This window comes from Neocloeon triangulifer, unplaced genomic scaffold (assembly GCF_031216515.1).
Source record: "Neocloeon triangulifer isolate White Clay Creek 2 clone unplaced genomic scaffold, ASM3121651v1 ptg000014l, whole genome shotgun sequence".
NCBI lineage: Eukaryota > Metazoa > Arthropoda > Insecta > Ephemeroptera > Baetidae > Neocloeon > Neocloeon triangulifer.
The window spans coordinates 17391484-17418660 of NW_026775556.1; the positions used below are offsets into that span (position 1 = coordinate 17391484).

At 34.6% G+C, this 27177-nt stretch overlaps 1 protein-coding gene across 1 annotated transcript in view; it reads left to right on the top strand.

Annotated features, from left to right (window-relative positions):
- Positions 1-18628: 18628 nt before the first annotated feature.
- The window catches only part of LOC132199888 (nose resistant to fluoxetine protein 6-like), a 135056-nt gene continuing 126507 nt past the window's right edge, over positions 18629-27177 (top strand). The window contains exon 1 of the mRNA XM_059624977.1: positions 18629-18776. The gene's annotated coding sequence lies outside the window, so the exon portion shown is untranslated. The remainder of the gene's footprint in view (positions 18777-27177) is intronic.

The following is a 27177-nucleotide window of genomic DNA, read 5'->3' on the forward strand; positions in this document are numbered from 1 at the left end:
TTCTGTTTCCGTTTTTTGGTATATTTTGGAATCTTTTGACATTTTCCGCCTCTGATTTGACACTTTAGAGTAAGAAAAGGCGGTACCGATTGAAGACGTACTTTACAAGTTTTTCAGTCCGACTCCCTAGGGCTGACCATTATGAGGGATGATTTTCCCCGCAACGAGGCCACCACCAGCAACCCTCTGAAGGTGGCCCACCCACATCAAAACCTTTTGTTTATTTTAGAAATCGCCAAGCTTCTCTCAATTCCAATAGGATTGAGCGTGGAGAATTTTCTCACACAAACTTTTACCGTCGCTTTTGCTCACGTCTGACGCGCTGAAAAGTAATTTACAATCGCGCTCGTTTTCAGAGAAAAGTGCTATACAGCGGGTCTGTCTGCTCTTTTTTTGACCGATTTGACACGCTCGCCCCAAAAGTAAAAATAGAGGTGAAATATTGGGCAACAACAAAGGAGGGAAACCAGCACTAGTCATCTTTTTGGCACATTTTACAACCCAAAGGAAAAGAGAAAAAAACGCTGCTGTCGCTCTCGTCACTCCTATTGATACCCTTTTGTTGTTGCTCAACATCTTTTTTCTTTCTCTACAAATATACCAAGGGAGAATAAATTTGTGTCAAAGACCCTGAGCTTATAGTTCTGGCGCGATATTGGATTCGGGAAGAAGTGCGTGTGTGTATAGAGATAAGATCTCTCGCTGCTTGTTAAAAAGCAAAATAAAAAATACTATGAGGGGCACCCAAACCTGAACGGCTCACTGCCGCTGTCAAAAGACGAGCAGGGAGAACCCTTGTAACGTGAAATTATGAGATAATTGTCGTGTATGGATGGCTCTTTTCACTAATGTTGGCGCCGTCTGGAATAAAATGTAGACCTCTGGCTACTTTTGAGAATTTGCGGCCACTGGACATTATGTTGAAATCTTATACTAGAGAAGATAATATTTTGTGACCATAATAAATGAATTGTTTAATAAAACTTTTTTTATGTTATAAAAATAATTCACAAAATTAATTTAAGAAAGTCCTTTCCGGTTAGGGTTGAGAGTTTTATAAATAAAATATTTTGATGGACTTAAATTTGAGTATTTTTTAGTTAAACCTACAGAATATTTAACGCTGCCATATTGGGACCTATATAATAAAATCTTTAAATTCCTCAATTTTACAAATTTCTAGCTTGTTTAGTCCTTGATATTCAAACCTGCCGATATAAGGCGAAGTGCTGAAAAAATCATCCGATAACCGAAAATTTTCAATTAAGTCCTCGAAATGACAAACATGTGAATTGGAGTCAACCGTTTTAAAATTAAAATATCTTGATATACCTCAATTTAAGTATTGAAAATAGAGGCCTTTTGATTTTCAACCAGCTTTTCAACTCCTCAACCTAAAATAAAATAAATATTAACTTGTCTGTTATAGAGATTTGTTCAACAAACAAGAACAAACTGAAGAAAAGGAGCAAAAATTATTTTATTTAACCACGCAGAAAAAAATTACAACTTTTGAGATATCCCTTGGGGCAGCTCTTTATCCATCTTGTTTGCATTCGGTCGGGCCAATATACAATAATATGGGAGATAAGCAGCCCCCGAGAGAGAAGCGCCGGCCGAGAGGGTAATTACTCGTGAGCTGTGAAATGGGTTAGAGGTCGTCACATGCCCCGGTATACCATTTCTATAAGCATTGTGCGCGAGAAATGATCTCGAAAGAGATCCCGCGACGTCTCTTCCTGCCATTCGAATATCAAAGGGGGGTTGACTGACACAACAAATAATAATGGACGTGTATCGGGGGTAGTTACCATGAAAATGCAGACGGACGCGGCCGCAAAAAAAGAAGGTGCAGCGCATCAAGTGTATAAATTTATATATTTCTACCTGATACGGCGCGTCTAGTCTGTCCTGTTTATTGATGCGCTCAAAACACTTTTGTGCATAAGAAAAGGATCCCCGTCCCCTCCTCGCGCACATTATGTATTTTTGGCTTCCCTTTTACAATAGTAATAATAATATCTTGGCATTATAAATCGCTGCTTAAATAGGTGCTACGGGGATTGCACCCCCCTTTCCTTTCTCTTCTTCGCTCTCGTTTCTCGTCTCTCCGGCCAAATGTAAATATTGTATGGTAAAAAATAAGTGCGTCTTCAGGTGTCAGGTCGTTTTGGATTCGGTGCGGAAAATACACACTGAACATGCTGGCGGGGATTAGTGGCGTCTTTTTGTTACTCTCAGCAACGAACAGGCTATTTATTCGCCTCTTTCAAGCCATTGGTTGCTCATGATATTACACATTCGTTATTGAGCTCATTTATATGGGGGAGGAGGACCCGAGAGAAGTTGTAAAAGTGTCGCTCCGACTGAAAGGCGTGTAATTTACATTTTATATGCGTCTATAGACTGGTGTAGAGTTATAGATTCTGTTTTTTTTTTTACTGAAACGGATTCGATTTCGTTACAGGGCTTAAAAAAGAAAAGAAATAGTAGAAATAATATTATACGTTAAATAATTTGATTTTTTGAATTATTCGTTATCATTAAGGTACAAGTGATTGATTAAAAGGCCTAATAGTTTCTTTAAATTATTATAAATATATAATTGGAAATTGTTGTTAGAAGAACAAAGTACAATTAAATTTTGCCATGAATTGCATTAAATAATTTTAGTGTTTAATTTGGGCATGTTTATAAAGATTATATTCAAGTACTTTTTTTTGCTTCAAACTTCATTTTTCACGAACTTGATATTTATGATGAATCCCTTTCAATCGCTCCATAACAACAATTGAATGCTGACAAATTTTTTGTGTAAGATCCCTTTTTTATATTATGGTTTTCTCTCGCATTTTTGCAATAACAGACTGTCGCTGATCTTCTTTATTCGCAGAGTAATCTCTGTTTCCGAAAGAAACACAAACGATCAAAATCCCCGTCGCTTTCAACGTCACTCATCCTTATCCTGCGGAAACATTGTTTGTCCTCTGCGGACTCACTTTTCTTTTCTGCTCAAATCGCAATCGGCTCTAGTGGCAAAATATTATTATTATATATTTTCCTCAACACAACTTTCTCGATATCAGTAGTGGCCACAGAGAGCGAAAAAAAACGAGAGGCTCTTGTTATAAATTGTCTCTACGGGGTCTTTGTATCTGGCTAATACTTTATTGCATTGTTTACTCAGCGGATATGACCGGAGTATCGAAGGGGCCGGAAAATGCGTCCGTCGGAATAAAAATAAACACACACGCAGGGCAATCATCATTGCAGCGGCGCGCGCGGAAGCGTTTACAAGTCAACTTTTGAAAAGAGAGAAAAATCGCGTGCAATTACGCGAGGTAATGTCCATCAGTCACATCAACGGCCGGAGATAGATATTAGCGGATAAGGGCGCAGACGGCGAGTGAGACTGATGACGGCCAATTTTTCTCGGCCAAACGAGCCGAAATGAAAGTGTCAAGAGGGCAGCGTCGGCGCGGGCGGATCAACAGATAGCGTTCGGAAATGAACCGTCTCAGGACCAACTTCAAAATCAGCCTTACCATTTTACAGAAATAAATATGCCGTGTTTATTATTTAATATAAAATGTTTCTATAACGTTAAATTAATATAATATAAAATTTTGGCTAACAAGTTTATTTTTATGCTATATTAATCAAAATTAATATAAATAAATATTTTTAATATGATATTTATAAATATTATGATTTTTTAATTGTTAGCTACATTTTTTGCAATTTGTAATAAATTTCTGTTGAATATAAAATCTTCAAATTAACTTTAGATAACTATTTAAACTATATATTAATTGGCTACTTAAAAGTAATGCAATAATAATAAACAATTTTTGCAAACCAGAAAACTCTTTGGAGATGTAGAAGGATTGGAATATTAATTTATAATATTGCGTTTAATGTTTAAATGAAAAACGAAATCAATCCAAAATCATAATAAGACGAGGAGATTATCTCAAGAAAATACTAATAAAAATAACCAATTAAAACCAAGGAAGCCAATCCGAAATTTAAAGACGCACAAAATATATTTTAATTGGTGACCTTATAATATTATGTGGTTATAATCCTGAACGAAAAGTGCCTTAGCTATAGACGGTCTCGGTGACTGCAAAGGAAAAATTTGACAAATAGCGGTGACAGTGCTTGCAATTCTCCTCCTCTCCAGAGAGTATAAATAAATAAATAAACGAAGGGGAGCGGCGGGCAGATTAGCGGCTCCTTTGACAATCGGTTGCCAGCAAAAACCGCGACGCCGCCGCGCATCAGAAATTGATGATCGTTCTTTCTTTTTTATCGACGACCCGATCGTTTTTATTAATGGATTGTAATGCGATTATACAAACTTAATTGCAAAAAATCCCATACCTATATAAGAAAGAAAGTGCCGCACCCTTTCTTATGTTGAAACCACGCCGCCTTTGTTATGCGCACTTCACCCCTCGCGCGAATATAGACGGAGATAATTATGCACCCCTAGATTCGGCGAGAGCGCCGGTTTGATTGACAAAACCAATTAGGAAGACAACGGAACGGTCTGTTAAGTGAACAGAGCTTATCTCCCACAGAGTTTCTTTTGCTATGACTGAGATTCACTCACATGGGATTTGGCCTCGTGAGAGCAAGAGAGGAAGATGCTACGCTGATGATCAAAAGGTGATTGCTTGGGGTTTGACAATTTGTTAAAGGAAGGGGATGAAAATGATTTGGATAGCACAGTGAATAAGAAATGTGATACTTTTCATTGTTGAATAATTTTTTTAAATTTCCTTAATCAATTTTCTAATTAAATAAATGAGCATTATTTAAAAAAAAAAAAACAGTTGAATTGGAATTTTAAGGAATTGAACAAATTATTGTCAAAATATATCAAGAGTTAATATTTTTTATGATAAAGACCAGAGATCATTATTTGATCATAGTAAAAATTAATTTAATTCATACACCTATTGAAAGCCACGATATTTTGGCGGTGCCTGTGGTTTTCGTTAATAAGAAGTGATCCATTTACAAATTTTTGTTATTTGATCGCTTATATCATGGCGGCTGGTGAAAAAAAGACAATACCCCTTTTGTGCCATTTTTTTTTTTTTTGAAATTAAGGAAATTTAGGTTTAAAGAGCGAATTGAAAATTTTATTCACATTCAAAAATTAGGGAAATAATTGAAAAATCTGTGTTCATTTCATTGAATTCAATTTTAAATGCAATTAGTTTCTCTGAAAACCGCTAAGTTTTTTGCTAAAAACTATTTTTTTTCTCTCAAATAAATTATTGCTTTTCACCAATTGTATTTTAACAATGTAATGTAATAATTTGATCAAATAAACTAAAATCAATTATAATAATAATATAATTTCAATTAAAATACATAAAAAAACTCAAATCAAATCTACTAAAAAAAATAATTTCATTCGCCTTTGTCTATATTATCCTCTTGATCTTTGTAAATTATTAAAAATATCTTTACTTCATGACGTTTAAATTTGTAATTATTTTCAAATTTTCAAATGTGAAGCTTATGCTTACATCAACGCAAATCAGAGGAATTTCTACGATTATTTTCGCTCTCTCAAATATATATATATATATATATATATATATATATATATATATATATATATATATATATATATATATATATATATATATATATATATATATATATATATATATATATATATATATATATATATTTATATATATATATATATATTTATTTTTATTTGGTTTCATAAATAAAAAAATCCAGTAGAAAAAGCTGCGCAGGTATACTATCTTAATTTTTTATCTCGCTCGCTGTAAGACAAAAAATATAATAATCTCCATGTCTAAACGAAGAACATGGTTTTATTGCGGCGTCGTCAAATTAATTTCGACTTAATCCCCCCTCAAAAAGCCAAGTTGACAATTACTCTGTATGCAAAAAGTCGCACCCCTTGCGGGCCTGAAGTGTACACGCAAGTGTGTATTTCTCATGCCGACGCTAAACCAACACAAAGCGCAATCAAAGGGCATTTCTTTTTTTTTATAATACTCCTTCGGTCCCCTGCTTTATTATGAGAATGAGCGAGAGAAGAGTTTGTGTTGTCGCCGGTAATCACTTGAGTTTTGACACATCGACAAAAAAAAAAAAGAATAAATACCTGCTCGCCGCGCTTTTTACACTTCATCAATCACCTCTGCACGTTATGAATACCAACAAGCGGGATTTGCATTTTAAATTCAATTATTATTATTATGTATTCACGATTGATATTTATCCGGCCGCTTTTATTAATATTGCTAAACTTGGCATTATGCAAAATGAAGCAGCTCTTTGTGGGGAAGATTGATAAATATTCCCTCATCTCCTCTTCACTTTCTTTATTATATAATATTCTAATGCATGCAAAGTCGGTCGGCCTGACGAATGTCTATAAAAACGCATGGTGCGAAAGCGCAGGGAAAAATTGCAACGCACACACATTTATTTAATGGGCGTCAATTTATCTCTGAGCGGCGAAATGATGAATTAAGTCAACAGCTCATAAATTTGAATGCGTTTATATTCGCCGCAGTTACTCGCTTGTCGGGTGTATGATCAATATACCGATCACAATGTGACGGTTTTAAATATTGCACCAAAATTAAAATAATATGCTGATTGATGTGTGGGAAATTCGAGAAATTGATTGACACAATAACCCACCGATCTTCTATAGACGGTTTATTCGGTTGATAAAATCTCTCAACCCGAAAACCCAAAGCTTCTTAATCCTTTTTAATAATAATTGCAATAAAAACTTTATCAAATTATACTCATAATTTTGAAAAAAAAAAAAACTAAAATTATTCTAAATATTTTGCAAATTGAAAAAAGTAATATCATCTTAAGTTTCTTATAAATTTATTTGGAATTTATTTCAGTTAACAATTTATTAACTCGTCTATTCTGAATTTAGTTCAAAATGTTTTACAAAAAATGAATTCTCTAAAAATAATATTTCACGTACGCTTAAAAAAAATGACAGCATATTATTTCCCAAACACGCATGGAACGAAACAACGCATTTTCGCATCTTATCTCCCTAGAGAGATGAGCCCGCGCTAGTTGGGGGACAAACCGCGAGAAAATATCGCGCACAATACGCGTCGTTTTTGGTCTGAAGAGTGAAAGGATGGATGGAAGAAGAGAGCGGCTGTCAAAATTCAAAACAGTCCCGCGCCGAATGACAAATGACGCGGCAGTAAATTGGCAATTTCCAGTCGGGCGACCCTTTGGGATTTCTGCACTCCACAATTGTAATTGCGTTTTAATTAATTATCCTCCGTGCTGCGGAGCAAAATCTGATTTTGAAATCGGAAAAGCAACTCGTGCGCTCGCATTAATGCTTGTTGCATTAGCGCTGAGAGCGTCTTTGACAATCAATCCATCTCGGCTTGTCTTTCATGCATTCAAGAGAAGAAAGGGTGGTGTGACAGGAAATGTTTTAAAAGGGGTTGAGGAGGAAATTTTTAAAACTAAACACACAAGCTGAAAATTAAAAAATGCTCTAAATCTGCATTCAAATAAATAGCAATAAATTAATAACAACAATAGATTGGTAATCATTAAAGTGATTATTTGAACACAAAAATTAATTGGTATATGTTGAGTTTTGCGTCTCACGTGAATTAATTGTATTATATTTTTAACTTCCAGTCAAAAGATTTTTTTTTATAAAATTCCAGTTCAAAGGAGAACATTTCTGCAAACACAGAGAAAAGAATGAATTAAATTGTTAACAAAAATGGATTTTTTAGAATCCTGTTTCAAAATTTGAACTTTTTATTAAGAGACATCAATTGTTTTATTGCGTTTTTTTTTAGAAACAAGACACTATCTGCGTTTGTTTCCTGATCGCTGTAGGAATTAGTAGTGCATTAAGAGGCACTTCTGGTTGTGTGCAAAAAATAAATCACCTCGTGTTGTCAGAGAGCTCTGGCTCCGGCGTTATTAGGAGAGAAAAAGCGTCGGAGAAAAATATTTCCTGGTCGCATTCGAATGCACTCGCACAGCAATTAATTCACTTTGGCGCAATAAATCAGCGACGCCGAGAGAAACACGTACGCGAGGCAACAACAAAGGGGAATAACGAAAGATAAGCTGCCAAAGGGGGTAAAAAGCACTTGTATTTTTTCGTCCGAGTGGAAGCGAATTTGACATATTTATGAAAAAATAATCTGCCTTTTGAGTAACATTGGAAAACTCTTTCTATGCGAAGAGAGTGCAGGGGAAGGGACAAGAAGAGAAACGTAGCCGGAAGCGAGGGAAGAATTTGTCATACACGCTCTCTGTGTGCAGGAATTAGAGAGATGAATGTAGATAAATTTTTATACCAAGTGGTTCTGCTTCAGCAAAGTAGTGTAGAACAGGGAAATCCGGAAAAGTGTCTGCTCCAAAATTTAGGAGAGCGTGCAGCTTAAAAGTGAATAAATCAAATAATAAAAACGCAATAACATTTAATATGAATTATTGTTGCTTAAAGTTTATAATTATAAATTATTGTTATTTATTTTATATTTTCTCTGAACCAAAGGAAATTAATTGGTTTTTAAAATATCTAAAAAAAGAATTTTAGGATTTCAATCTTAGTCATATATAAAATAATAATATACAATATTGTATAATAAACAATAAAACTGCGAAGAACCAAACAAATGTTAATAAAATTCAATTTCAATTTTTTTTAGAGAAATAATATAATCATTCCTTTAATAAAAACCTTATTATCAGTTGAAAAGATAGCATGTATTATAGTTAAATAAAAAGAAAACATTGTATAGTTTTTCTTTTTCAGTATCGAACTTTGCCAAAAAAAGCTCAGAATCCGATGAAGTTGATGCAAATTGTGATTTACATATATGAGAGATTCAATGCTGAAAGTTGAAAGGACGACCCCTCTCTTTATATAATTTGAACCACATCGCTTTTATTGTCAATGAGTTTTCAGCGGGCGGTAGTGCATGTGAACGCTTCGTTTGTCCATTCAGCGAATCGGAAAGCCCCAAAGGTCAAACGCGCCGCAAATTGATGCATTTTTAATCAAAGTCCACTGCTCTAATACTCGGCCACTGTAGTGCATTGCCCGCTGTGTGTATCATTCCGTTCGGATTGATAAAATCTCTCGTAATTCAAAAGCGACAAGAGCGGAACGCAGCTCATGGCAGAGGGGATGAAATCCGGAGGGGAGAAATGAGAGAATACGAACGAACAATCAAAGTTTAAAATAAAACTTAACGAGCTCGCCCTTGTTGCTTTTTAATGGGCGAGAGAAAGAGACCCTTAGCGACGTGCGGAAAACAATATGCTCTCGTCGGTTTTTGAACGAGATAAAGGCGTTTTTTGATTGCTTTGGAATTAAAAAGTGGGTTGCATAACGAACTAAAGTTATATAATTATACAAGTTTCTGACAGAAAAATTTGTATACTGTTTAGATAAAATTTTACTATTTACTATAAATAATACATGATATATTATTATGATTAAACTATTATTACTTTTAAAGATTCATCAGCTTATTGAAGTATTAATACCAATTATTTCAATTATTATCATATCTTGGCGCAACGCAAATACGAATTTAATAATGTTACCACAATAATTAACATGATATTGAATGAAGAAGTAAGTATATTTATTCTAATATTTGAAATTGTGCGCATCTTGGAAAATAATAGGAAAAATAAATATATTGTAATTAAGATAATAAAGAATTAACAACAAATGACAAATTACAAAAGTAAAAAATCAATATAAATTTATGGGGAAAAATATTGTATTATTAGTTGTTATAAGTATTAAAAATTAAAATTTTTGTAAACTTGAATTTAATTACAAAAATTTTATTAGTAAAAAATGTAAGAAAAAAAATGCTAAACTTTACAAAATATTAAATTTTGCGTTTGTCTATCGCTATCAATTAATGTAAAACTCCCCCTTTCCTTTGAGAGGCGAGTGATTTGTCTATTGTTTTTGCACCCTCTTCACATATTACATAAGTGCAAAGAGTAACCGGATATTTTTTGATCTGCTCGTGCGTTCGTTCACTCATTAATAATATTGGTTAAATTTCGCAACTAATTATTCAACGAGACGCGCCTTTGATGTTCGCGGTTCGCTCTTGAATCACTGCGAATAAAAAGCGGCTCGGCGCTGTGGGAATTGAATCGTCATCAAAAAGACGAAAGGGGTTGCTGTGTTTTTTGATCAGCGCAGACTTATTAGTCGTAACAATTATTTGCGTTCGTCTTTTGGCAAGGAATTTTCGGAAACAAAAGGGCCCCCGACGGCGATTGATAATGTTGGCAAGCGGCGGCCGCGCCACTTTTTGTCTCGTTTTCAGAGTACGATTGTTGATTTATTGTAAGCGTGCTCAAACATATACTCCTCTCTAATTAAAGAAGCAGCGAACAATCACGTCGCTCCAGCGAAACAACAAAAAATGAAAGAAAATGCGCACCGGCTTTGATCTGCATACGCGACGCGCGTAACCTTTTTGTGCAGAAAAACGGCAATTCTTCCCTTTTCTGCAGCGTCTTTTGATGTCTGCGTCGAGTTCTATACCCATAGACGGAGTTGGACAATGATAGAAAGGCGCCTGCCGCAGACGAGTGGAAGCTGCCTGAAACCCTGAGATGCCCTGCAGGTTGCATAACGTGCACAGATACAGGCGCTATATTAGGACAGATAACAAAAATGAATTAGCAATTCCTGTGCAGCATTGCATTGCCTAGAGTATAGTAATGGATAAAATGAGTCTAATTAATAATCCTTTCCTAATAAGACTTCTAAATTAGAATTATTCGAATTTATCATATTATGAATTAAAATTTATAATAATCATTAGCCCATAAACTACGTAGACAACATCAATATTTTTTATTGAATTACTTGAATAACTATTAGTATTACCTCATAACATGTATAATTTATTGTCATAAAAAAAAAATTAAAATAGTCTATTTAAAATAAAATTATTGAACACTTGGACAAAAGTAAATAAATTATAATAATAAATCAATTTTTTTTATTAATATTTTTTAAACATAAAATTCAATTAAAATGTATTGACTATGGAGATGTTTAAAACTTTGATTTTAAAGATTTACGTATTTAATTTATTGTTGCGTACAAGTATATATATTATATATATAAACAAAATAAAAACTAAAATCATATGGTGAGGGAACTTTTTGCTTTTTACAATATTATATAAAATCTAGTGTTCCTTATTTTGTTAGTTCATTATATTTAAAATAAAATGAAGTACTACTATTTAAGGAGCCTCTCTCAATACCGACACAAGCTATGATTCACTATAATACGTCAGCTGTGTCGGCTGACTTGAAAAGGGCACATGTCAAAGGCATTTGCATATTTTTGGCGTTCTCACAGCGGGCGTGCGTGTTGGTCCAAATCTCTGAGGGTTTGAGTGTCTGCAAAGCGGGTGGTCCAAATTGTTGCATATAGGATTGGGGAAATTCAGTGGAAAATAGGCTTTCTTTCCTTTCATTCAAACGGAAAACCACAAACAAGAACAAATATATACGAAACTTCAAGCTGCGAGCAAAATCAAAACAAATTCACTTGTATGCAAATTTTGTTCCACGGAACAAGGGCGGCACAGGAAAAAGAACGAAATGGGTCTTGTTCTTATCTCTGTGGAAATGTTGTTAATTTTTCTTTGAGAAAATCCGACATGTTCTGCTAATGAGTGGCAGAGGAAATTCGTATAAAATGTTCCCAGAGAACAACGGACATAAATATTTCAAGCGCGTTTTAATTCATTCGAGTTCAAATGCACAGCAGCGCGGTGGAGGCCACACATGCACATGCATGTAATTAAATGAAAGAGGCGCTTAATAAATAATATCAAAGGTTGCTCACGGCCGAGGGAGTCGGAAGAGCGCGTTACATGCTCCACGTAACAGCCGGACGCACGAGAAGGGATGAAAAAGCTGCCGAGGGGTAAAAAAGCAGCTTGACTTGGTCCAGCCTCGCAGCATCCCCATCAACATTTATATTTATCTCCCCCGCACAAAAGTGTACTGACCACTTTGTGTGCGTCGTATTCCTTCCGGCCAGAATAATTTGATTTATTTTGAATATATGGCAAGAAAATAACAAATGAAAAAGAGGAAAAAGCTTTTTGCCCGCTCACTTTGATTTATTTGCTGGCGCCACGTGCGCTTTGTTTGCGAGCGGAGATGCAAAAGGAGGAATAATGAGGATGGAATACAACAGGGACGAGAGACGGACAGGAGAATTCGCTTTTGCCTCTGCTCAGTAATTTGATGAAGAAAAATAATGCTATTTGGCTTCTGAAAACCAAAAGCTTTTATATCAATTTGCACTCATACGACTTCTCATTCTTCTCCAAGTTATACGAACGGACATTCTAAAAATTGCATTAACCATGCAATAAAAAAGACGTTTTATGTCAAAATCCAACCCTGTGACAAAATTCTGAAACTATACAAATATTGTTTATTTATTAATTTTAGTTTTTTAAATTTGAATTAATTTTCCGAAATATTTAGCTCTCAACAGGCAGTCCCATCCGCATCTTGAAATTAATTTTACACATATCATGCATGGTGATAAACAACTAAAGAGGATTGTGTAATGCACAAGCTGAGGCTCCCATCTATTTTGCATTCCATTCCTTCAACTTTCAAGCCTAGTTTTTTTCCAAATGTTGAAGTAGAACGTTTCAATGACAATAATATATTACTTTATCATTAAAAGTAGTATAAATATTTACAATTCAAAATCAGACTGCGCTTGTGTTCTTTGTAATTAATCATGCAATTATTCAGTGGAAGGCTCTTTCTGTTATATTTCTAAACGTCCCTCGCTGCATTTATTTTTTATCAAAACAAAACTATGCAGACTGCTTTGTAATCCGACGGGGATTGCGAGCGCCTATGGAAGAACGAACAAAAAAATTTATGCATTTCCCCGACAGTACAATTCTCGCTGCACTTCACTCACTTTTTCCATCCTCTTGCAGAAATTAAACGCAGTGTCCACGGAGCGAAAACAAAAACCTTCCAGACGGGCGATTAAAAATCCCCAGGCGCGCAAATTTACACAATAATAATAAAAAATAAAAAAAATGCACACACGTGCATATGCATGGAATTAAAAGGGAAACTGCATAATATCCCCAATGCGCTGCTTGTGAAGGAAATTATGCTCTCTGAAAGGAAAAGAAAATAACACGCCGCCACTTTTCTACAGGGCTGTGCGCATTTCGCATTGTGTGCAGTTTCCTTTTCTGCAGAGCCAAGGGAAAGAATCGAACAATAATGCGAAATGAGAGAAAAGCAGAGCACAGAGAGGCTGGCGGGAGTGAGAGAGAGGAAGAGATGAAAAGAGTCTTGAAAGAAAAATCCGATATATATCTGGTAGTGAGTTTCGCCGCTGTCGTCAAGAGAATGACGCTATGCTGCAGAACAAAAAGTGAGAGAGAGAGAAAAACGAGAGATGCATATAGCAGCAGCTGCCGCGCGCTTTGTTTTGTTGCTATATTTGCATTTCGTGCACATGCGGGCATGCAAAATAAGAAGAGTGAGAGAGAAAGCCTCTCGCGAATAATCCAGCTTGCTTGTGCAATGCTGGAGTCGCGGTTATTATGGTGCGGAAAAGGGTGTGGCACCTCGCCAATTTCAGTTGCGGAAAATTCACTTTAGTACAAATATAATATAATTTAAAACAATTTTCCTTCAAGCAGATCATTTTTCATAAATCAAAAATAAAAACTCCACAAATAACTATGTAATTTAAAAAAATTAAAATTGCACCGTTTAATTTGATTATTTGCAATTTTATAAACCGGATAAATTGATACACCTCAACTGTTTGTGTTTGCATCTAAAATGAAATATTAGAATTTTAAACCAATCAGCAGGTTGGTGAGAGGAGCAAAGATGTTGTTCTCAAACAATATTGGACCAACTTATTTTAAATCTCAGTGCAATTAATCGTGGGGTGATTATTGTTTTAATTTGCAATTTTTCGTCACAATTCAACCTCAGAAATTATTTTTCACCTTTTTGTTTAGGTATTTCCTAACATTTTATTAATTTTTTTTTTATTAAATTTATGCAAAATTTTATGCCAATTTTCCACGACTTGATGTTCACAGCCCACAGCGGGGAGCATTTGGTGATTATTATGCAAGAGCCGCGTGTGTTCTCGCTGCCGGTTGTTGGCATGGCAACAACTGGAACAAAACCCTTGCCTACCCCAACGCCGACCGCATTGACTCGCTCGCGCACACCCGTCCTCCTCCCGCTCACTCGCTCGCACACAAGAACAAAGTGCATTATGCTGCCGAGAGTGATTATGCTCTGCACGGAGAGAGAGAGAGCGGAAGAGGGAAAGGGTCGATGAACCCGCACACTTCCCAAGGCAACGTGAACTCGAGGAGGCAAATCGCACAGCATAACAAAAACACATGAAAAAAGTCACAGATGCAAAATCCAAACACCTCGGCAGCAGCCAATTAAAACAACTTCCCTTGGATGAACAAAAAAATAATGTATACAGATGTAAAAAAATACAGAATCTTATTAGTATTTCTAAGGAAATAATTAGCGCGCCTGTTACACAACTTTGATAAATTAGAGGGAATAAAATTTAGAGATTAATGTAGTGCATGATGTTGATTAGGAGACTTCCTGCCATGGATCTGGTTTACAAGTTTTCGATAGCGGTTCGCGGTTATTTTCACATTTTCTAATTATTGAAATGCGTAGTCCCTACCACAATCTAATTATGATTGAGGCGCAGTTTATTGACGCCGGCACGTGCTCGCATGAGTTTGGATTTTTCAAGAATTTCCCTGTATTTACATTTGCTGACAATGACTTTGAGAGTAAATTTTATATTTATATTTTAAATTATGAATATTTTCATTTGCTCAAATAATTATAATATCAGAATCAACCATAATAGGAGGAGAGACTCCACTATAAGTACAACATTTAATAAAAACCTTTTCTGTTCTAATTGGCATGATATGTATTGACATAATAAACTTATATTAACTCTCGATAACATTTAAAATCATTTAAATTCATTTTAGATAATTTTAAATATTAAATAAGCAGCCAAACATATTAATTATAAATCAAATTCAACACTAAACTTGGAAAGTATAAACATAAATAATTATTAAAAATGATAAAAATATCTGATTGTGCTGAAAATAAAATTAGATGTAAATTATTATTTTTAATTAAAAAGCGTCTACTAGATTTGTCACATTAATTTTTATCAAGAGTGGCAATACTAAATAATACTAACTTCACGAGCTAACACGCCTAAAACAATTATTTATTTGGTGGTGATTTGAATTAAAAATAGGATTTTGCTCCATAGGTTTTGTGAGTTATAAGATAAAAACTATATCCTACTGTACATGTTTCAGCTGCAGCCCTAATTCATTCGAGGAAAAGCCGATTTTAAATTCATCACCATGAATCAACAATCAACTCAACCCTCGATCGTGGAATTCTACAGCAAAATTTATTTGGTGGAGAAAAATTATTTTGAACCAATCAATATATTTTATGGATTCAAAAAATTCCCAAGAGTGTATTGAATTTTTGTTGCGAAACCTCCTGTGTCCCTTGACGCGGATACCTTTCGCATGTTCCAGCCTTGGAAGCGAAGCACCCCCTCATATACCGAGCGTACTTGTGTGTACATACTGCGTATGTACTTATGCTCTCTCGGTATGTGTGTTCCTTATTTACTTAACGACAAACACACTGAGAGCTCAGCTGCGTCCGAATCCCCGACCTGTCCTCACTCAAAAGCAAATAACGCACGCAGCGATTTCAAAAGAGAGCGAAGAAGAAGAGAGAGAGTTGAGCCCTCGTTCTCGCAATTTTCGCGCGCTCATTACGCTTTAATGTATACGTGCATGCAAATCGACCAACCCTTCCCTCTCTCGGACATAATATTTCACGGCTGAGTTGCTGCTGATCGTTATAATATAGAAGTCTGCTTTGAAAAAGTTGCTGGCACGCAAAGAGTCCTGCTCTGGCAGTTTGTTATTTTAAAAGCATTTATTTCATTGCATCACGTCGCAATTAATGTGATTCCTATTTGTCTGCCACAGCAAAACTAAAAGCAGCCGCCGTTACGCGGGCGCGTAATTGCGGTGGCGGACGGTGCAATTTCTCAAGTCATTATGCACGCAATCAAGTAACATTAAAAATACTTGTATAAAGAAAATTTTAATGTAAAACATCGCACGCGAAGATCAAAATATAATTATTGTTTGTCCCTTAAAATTTGGTTTTGAAATATACGACGATTATCGTGCCAAACTGACTTTCAGATAAAGTAAAAATATAACATTTGAGCAGCAATTTGCATTCGAGTAACCTTTAAATTAATTAATATTAATATTTTATGTTTTTCAAATTTTTTACTAGATGCATTTCTTGCAAAAAGCTGATTCGTTTCTTAATCTAATTTAAATTTTCGTTAAATTAAGATTTATCGTGTGCTACATTTCCGCCAAAATTGTGATGCATATCAGTTATTTTTTACACAGCTGTGCCTGATACCGTAATGGAATTTGGAAAAATTTAATTAAATTTATTAAATACCAGTTAAAAACATGATGCTAAATCTTTTTTATCAGTAATAATGTATCATGATTAATCATGTTAAATAAATTTGTATCTATTTATCTAAAAACTTATTGTTTGATTTAATATTCAATTTATTTTTACTTCGCGGAAACTAATAAAAAAAATTGAATAAAAAAAGTACCAGTACATTGTTAAATTAAATTGGAAAACTTATAGTATAGTTTTATTGTTCAAATGAAATAAACAGCTCTAAAATTTACTTCTGCATACTTAATTTTTTTTCTTTTTAATATTGAAAGATTTTAAATGAGGGTGCTGTGAAGACCTCTCATTTAATTAAAAAAGCGTGCATTCAATTTGACCACTTGTGGAAAACTTGACGAGCTCTCATCCGCTTATGCTTTTCTCACTCAATTACCTGCGACGGGCTCTCGAAATATATCGTGTGAGAATTGTCAACAAGCCCGTCGACGCAATTGGTGTTCACGAGAGCGTGATCTAATTCGTTTTCATTTTTCTTTTTTAATTTGAATACAAAAAGTGTCCAGAAATAATAATAAGGGCTGCGGTTCTTTTTAATTTGCTGCGTGTGTGGAAATGAAAAGATTTCCTGAAAGCAGCACCTCTGGGGAAAAAAATAAATCGACGCGCTGCATCTTCATCTTTCTTTCTCTCTCCCCTTTTCACTCGCCAGATTTATTATATGTGGATTTTTATATTAAACACAAAGCGTCACTCACTTGTGCTGCAGTGCGAAGGACCGCGGGCGAAGGAGGTGCATTCGGATTTATATATAGAAATTATATTATTATTTTTTTTATCCTCAAGAGACGTCTTGAAGCTGCAACGACAGATTTCATGATTTGTAATTGTGGATGCTGCAGCCGTGAAAAGAGCGGGAGCTCATCTCCAGACACACCTGGTTTTGTGGCTCTAATCAAAGCAATTACACGCACTTGATTCGAATGAAATTTATTACACACCACACTCGAGCCATAAAACCGGCCACTATATACGGCTCCGATGTATATCAGTAACAGATTTTGTTGCTTTTTCTTTTTCAAAACGTATAAATGTCTGCATGTACCAAAACGCTCACAGGAGGAGAGAGAGATGAAAACCGGCAGCGCTTTTCAAGAGTGATTTGTGACTGGAACGGACCAATTAATCGGACTTTTGTACCACAGAAAAAGAGTGAAGACCAACGGATGGAGAGGCGCGCGCGTAAACTTTTTATGCTTTTTATTACAAAGAAAATAAGAAAATCTCACATTTCGTCTGTGGTGCTAATTTTGTCAGCACGTTAGCCGCAAAGAAATAACGTATCAAAAGTTTGTAAAAAAAAATTGACTGGGGACTGGCAGTTCTAATACTTTTTCTGTAGAATTTTGTATTCCCAGAATTTCTTTTAATTATTTCTAATATAATTTTTATTATACTTTATGTTATGAATAAAAAAAATTAATCAAGTATCATAATAAGCGGCTAAATTTTGGAAATTTTATGCACTTAAGTCTATCGACTTATTATTTTGAATCTTAATTTTTCTTTGTTGTTACTTCCAGAAGTAAAATATCGCTCCAAGAAGACGTGCAAAAAAGAATATTCGTCCCATCTTTTTCTAAATTTTTATTATATTTTTATTTATTTTATTTTTAAGTTATCCATGGAATATTTTGGCTTTAGTGAAATTTTGAGTTGCAAAACATGCTGCAACGGGACCGACGTGCCGAGGGCAGTGAAAAATCAAATGCTCAAGAGTGTCTGGCGAAAAAGAACACAAACATGCAGGAGTAGGGCGAATTTTCCATGCAAAGGGGCTTAAGGGGCATTATTACTATTTATGCGCGCCACGTGGTCCCAATTCAAAATTTTCGCGGGCGATTTTTTGTTTTCCTTTTCCTACACGTGTTGCTCACCCCTTCACCTTTCACGCAGTTTGTTTACAACTTGTGTCGCGCGTTACCGGCATTTTCGCTGCACCCGAATTTTTTAAATTTGTGCAAAATGGACCTTTCAAGTTCATTTCTCGTCGTTTGGTTCACCTTTTCAACGAAAGATCATCCTTTTCGTGTTCTGGAAAAGTTCTACGCTCTTCTATATGGCACCTTCACAAAAAGGTCAGTAAAATATGTATTTTTTCGAATTCTCCTCTCATGGCTCTCATTATTATTTTTATTATTTTTTCTCAATTAAAGCGTACCGCAGTACCGATAAATTTAATCACGAATTCTTTAAATAAAATCAGACTTGGTAATTTTAAAAAAATTCTGAAGGCTTGAAGGGTTTCGTCTGCACGGTGATCAGCCAAAAGCATAAACCTCAAGGAACGTTTCGACCTCCATGCCTTATCAGAATAATAACTTGCATATTTGGCTGATTTTAGTGATTTAGCCACGATGACAAAAGTCCCTCCAGGTTCTAATGCTTTTGGCAGGAAAATTGCAAACCATCGAAGAACCCTTGTTCAGGAGTACCAATTTTTCCATAGAAATTTCAATGTAAAATGAATTTAATTTTATGAGGATTAAAAATTCATATTATTGAACTGGGCCTTTCATAAATTAGATTAAATTATTGCATTGAAACACTGAAAATCAAAACGATAAAAATTAAAATAGAAAAAAGAAAACATTCAATCCTGCTGGTTTATGTAATTTTGGCGATTGGGGTACGTTTTGCTTGCTGCTTTTTCTCCGAGTCTGAAATGAGATGGGAATTAATGCGCAATAATAATTCTAATGAGCCCATTACATGCCTGTTGTATGAAAAACGCTTAAGGGTGACTTGAGCACCCCAAGGCTCGAGCGACGAAATAAAAGCCATCGTTCCTCTCGAGAGGACCAAAGTGGCTCGTGCTCGCGATGCAAATTAGCAATTGCAGCAGCCCAACAGGTCTCTCGGAGGAAAATTTAATTTTATATGTTGCACAACAGGTTGCTCGAGATGAAAATAAACATTGCCGAAGGGTGAACGAGGCTCGAAATTATTAATGACCGGCGAGACGCGCATGCGAAATTGCTCGGTTTACGATTTCATACTGCAGATTATGTTACTTTAACACTCGAACGCATCAAGCACAGTTGCGAAATTTTTGACAAATGAGCCGAGAGATTTGCTCGTTAATCGAACCTTCAACCCTGCCAACGAAGGTCAATTTCGTATTGCGGAACAGATTTCTCAGGCGCATTGAAAACATGCATAAATTGTATTTTTTTTAAACAGAGCTCAAAAATGTATTAATTAATTAACCAAAACATTTCATTCACGGACACGTTTTAAAACAAATTTCCAACTGTACATTTTATTTTTGACTCGCGATTTTGTGTGCATAGCACACAAAAGAAACTATTTTTAGATGAATTTTAACTAAAACTTTATATAATTAAAACTCATGTTGCTTTATGTAATATGTGAATTTTACTGCTATAATTTGAATGAAAAAAAAAATGGAACTCAAATACCTAATTTTGATGATAATTAAAAGAAGTTGATTAGTTTAATATTTTTTCAGAAATTTCACATAATGAAATATTTCTGTATTACTATCATATCATAACTACCATAAGAAAATTTGGGACCATTTTGAGTTCAGCACCACAATCTGAAAACTGATTTGATTGGAATAGAGAATACTGGACTATATGTAAATAATATTTATTTTATTTTATTACTATAAAAATATTTCATTTTTACAGTTCAACTTGAAATAAAATACAATTTTATTTATTTAATTTTAAATACTGATTTATTTTTTGTTTCTATAATAAGTGCCCTTATACGCAAAACTGACTTCACTTTTTTAATTCCATACTAATTTTAGTTTCAGAAAAAGTAGCCATATTAAATTATCTTGTAATACACATGAATCATTAAGCATCATGTTCACATGAACATTACTAACGCTCCTTCTATCATATGTAATGTTTTTGATATATTGATATACTTATAAAATTCAACCCATAAAATTATTATTTAGATTATACCAGATTGGATATTGTTCTGGTGTGATCAAGTTCAATTTAATCCACTTAATTGGTAATCAGGAAAAATTTGCATGATTATTTGATATTATCAGACATTACAATAGATTTAAAACAATACCTCATTGTTAATTTGAGAAGAGATAAAACTACTAGTTGATTTGAAAATCGAGAGCAACAAGGAGTATTATAAATAATTAGGCAGCTTTGAACTTTGAACACGGTTCTTGATTTATTTTTCTCTCATCTTAATCTATAAGATTAAAGTTTAAACAAAGACCACAAAAGGTGCTAAATTATAATTGTCTTGCTAAACTGTGAGTCATTCTTGGAAAACGATGTTGATGATAAGTTGATATATGAAAATTGATTTACGACGCAGACTTGTGAGAGCGAATTAGTCGGTTGAGATAGAAAGAGAGAAAAGGATGCACGCGCATGTGATGACAGCTGCTCGCCGTTTTATGGACCACTTTTACGAGCTTCCTTTTGCACAATCTTCCCGCGATTAATTACGAGACTGCCTGTGGTTGACCACAAAATATTTGTATAAAAGAGGTGGAATTATTGTTGTAATTGCGACGATGGGTGCAATTAATCGAGAAGAAAAGGAGAAGTAGCGGTGGAGAAAAATTATAACGAGGTCAACGACTCGCTTGCGGTTTTTTTTACAATTTATTGTTAGATAATAACAAAACCAAATAAAACTTTCAGTAACATAAAATGTAAATATAGAATGATGTGTCGAAGAAATTAAAGTCTAATACTTATTACAGTTTGCAAGTTCGACCAAGAGATCAGCCGATGGGGCGGAGCCTCAATTATCTTTCTTTCTTTAATATTTATATTGTTGCTGGAAAGCTGTAAAGTCAAAGTCGCGCCACAACATCACGCCACGCGAGTCGCAGATTGTTTAACAACACGCGTCTTACGCAAGTGCCAACAACACTTACAATTAAGTGTCTGCGATTGGTATTCTGATCAAACGCTTGAAAATTACAAGTGGATGAAAAGAAAAGATTGATTTTAAGAATCTACCAGATCATCAATTTAGATAACTTAAATTAAATTGTCTTTGTTCAACTTTGGAACTATGTTACATCAGAAATTAATATTCACAATTTTTTTTCTTCAAAATTTGATGAAGTTGAAAAAATTTATTATTAAAAAATTTTTATTTTATATTATTTCATAATCTGCTGATTTATGTTTTCGTGCCGATGTACGTACTTGATTTTTAAAATTAATTTTCAATATTGCTTTGAAAAGAATATTTATTTTGCATTGCACATTATCTTCATTTAAGTCTAAAGGATAATTTTTAATTTCCAGGCTTTAGAGGAAGATAGTGTTGTGTCACAGTACCCAGTATAACATGAAATTTAAAAATTTTAAGAATCACTAATGTAAGTAATATGTAATAATATTAAAGTATTATTAAAATTGAAATTATATTTAAATAATTACTATATAACTATAAGATCAATCATAAAGAGTAGATTTTCATTAAAAACTCTACAATTGATTCAGTTTTTAGTTGATTAAACCATAAAAAATCCTCCCGATGGTTTCCCTCCCTAATTCACGGCACCGTATTTGTAAAAAAATAATTATACCTGCCGTCACTCCTTTTTATTCCTCAAAGGCTTCTGATCAGCTCTGAAGGAAAATAAACAAGACTCTCAGCTGCACAATTAATTTTGTATTAAAGGATCTGTGGGGCGACTTAATTGACATCTCAATGGCCATAAAAGAGGCCAACAACCGTAATGATAATCTCTCGCATAATTATTTTCCCGGCCGATTGTTTAATTAAATAAATAATAAAAACGAAATAAAAAAAGCTATCAAGCCGTTTTGATATTTGTGTGTGGCTAAAAAACTCACAATAGCCCGAAGCTTGATCGAGAGTGGAAAATATTATGAATTAGATTTTTTTTAAAGTCGCAGGGCGGAAGCAGTGAGTGCTATAAGCAATAAATCCATAGACTGTAAAGTAATTACAGCGCGCGGAGGGTCTTTATATAATTTTGTTTAACAACTCTCTTGAAATTTGAATATGTCATATTTATACATTTCTTATTCTTTATTTTCCACTTCCCGTTTTTATGCCTTTTGTCTTTTTCGTGTGTGTCGGAGGGGATTAGGACCGATCGGCTAATTGTGTGTGAGAAACGTTGCACAGGTGGCTACTAATTCGGAAACAATGCGATCGGAGATCGTTTTCGGCCAAGATTGCTTGCGTGTCAATTGAGCAGGGGTGTTTTTATTGCGACAAAGCTAAGTAAGACAATAAGGCGGCCAACATCTTATTTGGAGGGAACAATTGAATGCGAAGATTATAAGCAAAGAGGAAATTAGAGTTTTGTCCAGGATAATTTGCGTGAGAAATACTTTCTTCGGAGGGAGTTTCTTTGCAATGATACACAAATTTTGAGACATTTGGGTTTGAAAACTTCAGCTTTAAGTAATTATAAAAAAGAAAACAACATTCGTAGTTTAGCGATATTTATTATTGTTCTGAAAGTGGTTTTAGAAATTGAGTATTTTATTTGGTTGCCAAGGATTTTATTACATGACATTCAAAATCCAGATGAGCCAGTCTACAAAATTTTATGGAAAATCAAAGAAATATGAGATGTAAACTAATTTTTTTCCATTGTTTAAAAAGCAAGCTTAATAGGTCAAATTTTTTAGGTTTTAATTCTTTATCATCCTAACTATAGGTACTTGAAAATAATTTTATTTCAAAGTCTTTACATTTTATTATAAAAAACCTTCCAGTTTATTAATTATTCTTCATTAAATGCAGACACTCAAAAGAGAAGGGAAATGTTAATACAATTCATTTCAGCTGAGATAAATTAGATATTTATAAAATTTTAAAGTTAAATTCTATAAGGAATATTAAATAGCTAGAATTCTACAACTTTATTTTCCAGAAAACGTTAATTATTGTACTTTTTTTAAACTATTTATTAATAATGTTTCATCACTTTTTCTCTGACTAGAAAATAAAATTATGAAGTGAAACGTGAAGAGACTCTCGAAAATGCGCGAATCTGTTGAAAGCAGAAGGCCTTATTGCAAAAAGCCCAGCGGGTGTGGCGCTGTGTGCGTCTCTCTCTTGCCCTCCCCCTTGTCACTTTATTCGCGGATGACGTGCAAGTGCTGCAAATTTTCGCGAACACACAGCACGCGTGTTGGAACATGTTGCGTGATTGCTCAAGCGGAGGCAATCGCCGATCTTTTGTCTTAATTTATTTAAACGAGAATTTTAAATTCGACAAAGAAGGCAGACGGCCGTTTTGTCGTGCGGGTTGCCGCTGATTTAGTGACGTCGCGCCGTATGTACATCAAATAACTCACATTCACGCACATCTGCCGCCGCGTGCACTAATTTAATAGCCCATTAGCGGGGCCATCTAAATATTTTCGATGCAGTAAAGCACGTCGATAATCACATTATTGCCCCGGCGACGGGCCTAAGAGGGGTGTTTAATTTTTTTTCCAGGCCGGCGAGTAAAAAAAAAACTGAAAGTTCAAAATAAACGCGCAGACTGAAGATAAAAAAGTGGCAGTGGCTTAAAACTTATTATACTTGGGAAACGTCTAGGGAGGGTGAAAAATACAAGATATAACTTTTGATGATTTCGGTTTCAGGGGAGAAAAGGCGCAGAGAGAAGGACGGGAGGCGACAAGTGTTAATGGAAATATTATACTTTTCACGCCCCGAAGCCTTTTAACAAGAATAGAACAAATAATAACAAAAGACAATAGTCTCTATTTAGTACAAATTTAGACTTTTAACAACAAAAAATCTTCAACAGTCAAAAAAAATTCTCCATATAATGAACAAATTTTATTTATATTTAAAAAAATAATTTTGAAAATTTACAAATCCTTAGATTGTGCATGGGACGGTGATATTTTATCTGATAGTTGTTAATGAATTAATGAAAAGTGAAAAAATTGGTATAATTATAAAAATTAAATATGTACTTTCTTATTTAGGATTTCTTTTCTAGTTATATTTTCAATATTGTGTAATTTTAAATATTTTTTAACTCAATCTGGCCATAAGCTATGATTGAGCTAATAAAAATGTTATAAATTACAATATAATATCTAATAATTAAAATGATCCGATAATTTTTTTGGAAATTACTACTTGCACCGTGGTGCATTTTTATTTGAGTACATCGTCGGTGGTGATAAATCTCCCCTCGGTCACGCTTTTTAGCGTCAGGAGCATTAATTTCATACCACGCGCGTATTCTAATTGTTTATTGAATTATTTCATAAGCCCCGAGGACGGTCGTAAATTGCGCCGACAACGAGAAACTCTATATCGTGGTCGACGGATGCTGGAGATGGGCGCGGGTCCGACGTGAATTCAACGATGCACAGCAGTCGGGGTGATTAGTACGTGTAGTACTTTAATGTGGTTCAATCTTGCGTTCAAATTCGCGCTCAACGCACCCTCTCTCATTGTCGTGCGTGTAACGTGGGCTCACGTGGAGCAGAGAGAGGAGAGAGAACGTCACTTTTTTTTAATTACACCCGGGCGGTATATTACATAATTAATCCCCAGAGTCACTGAAATATATATATGTGCGCGAACCAAATCACTTTTGTGACGCCGCGCCAAATGTGCTGACGCGATACGCGTGCAATTTCGCCTTCACGAGCCACTGCCTGCGCCAATCGTGAATAATTAAAACGGTGGTTAATCCGCAAAAAAGGAGGGATATAATTTGACAAGAGGCAAGTGACATTGAAAATCATATTGCAATATGCTTTTCTTGCTAGAAATCTACATAAATCTTTCAATTTAAAAAATTATACATTTTATTTACTTAATTTTTAATTAAATTAATATTTACTTACGTTTTTCCAAAATAATTGTTTATTTTAAGCTATTTTCTATTTTAATTATGGTTTACTTTATATTTAAATATATGTCTAATGTACTCGATCAGTGTTTTTTTTAAATTTTTTTTAAATTATATTTCTCATGCATGGTATATAAAGCGTTTCAAAGTGCATATTTATCTTAATCGCTGAAAGTTGAAAATCCCTTTTGACGCTTCAACCTGTCGATATTATTGATTAATGTATTAATTATAATTGCTTCATTACAAATGAATGGTTATGTAATTAAAGGTTGATGATATTATAATTATTAATATAATCGATTTTTCTGGGAATGAATTCCATTTGTCCTCATAATTAATTTAGATTCGCATTTAATCAAATCTGCAACTCAATGACCTGCATGTTCTGATCTTCTCCGGCGCTCTTGACCAAAGGGTATCAAGCATCAAATAATTGAATTCTGCATTGTCCAATTTGCATGGCGACGCAGCGAACGAGACGTTAATTCCGGTGTATGCCAATTAGGGCCGACTCTGCTCTCGCTTCTCGCAGGCGAAGCACTTTTTGCTCCTGTTAATGCCGGTGGGTGTTAATCACGCCCAACTTGTGCTGCTGATGTGTGATGTCGAGTTCGCTCGAGAGAGGTGCATTCGCTTAATGCAATTACGGCACGCACGCATGTATATTATACGCTCTGCAATGAGAGACAGAGAAACAGAGAAGCTGCTCAATCGTGTGTAATTCTGCCGCCGAGATTCGATTTTGTCTCGCTTACCGCCGCAAAATTTAATCCGACTAATTTACAATCCGATCGTAAATGCTGGAATTCATCAAGAGTAAAAGTCAGAATATTTTATTCAAAAAATTGAATTAAATTTTCAAAGTAATTCCTTATCTAAAATAAAAAAAATTTCTTTATTGTGAAACTAAAAAGAGGTTTTATATGGATCGTGAAAATTGATTACAACACAATAATTCATACAAGTATAACCCGAGTTTTTCTTACTATTTTAGATCAAAATCTTTAAACAAAATTAATAATGTTATAAGAGTTATATGAGCCGAGTTTTTCACCAAATCCGGCCCATTCTTTATTGTTATTCTTTTAATTAGCATTCCTTGGTGAATTAATAATTTAAAAAATAAAAAATAAATTTCTTTTAAAAATTTTTAAATTTAAATACGAGAAGAAGAAAACAAAATCTGTTATCCATAAACAAGTCGAGATTTAAATCACGAAAAGGATTATATGAGATGATGGAAGGTTGGTTGCTTTTGGTAGTCAGTTTGCGGCCAGATGTTGGCGCGTTTTCATTTTATTACGCGATCAACTGCCGCCTCTAGCTCTGGAGAAAGGAAAAGAGGGGCGAGTGTGAGTTACGTTTTTGTATTTAGTACGATGAGATGAGATGAAAAATCACGCCTGCTGCCGAAAAAAATAAGACCCGTGAGCAGCACGCGGCTGTGCATCTTTTTCTCTCCATCGCCAGAAACGCACCAGCCGACCTCTGGCCCCGCGTGGCCCTCCTGGTGTCACATGTGCTCTCGAAAATTGAAGCGAGAGCAAGTGCACGCCTTGAAAGTTGTTTAACGACTCTGGCCCGGCCGCAATTAAAATTAAGACTCGAGAGATAAATGCATGATTATTACAAGATGAAAA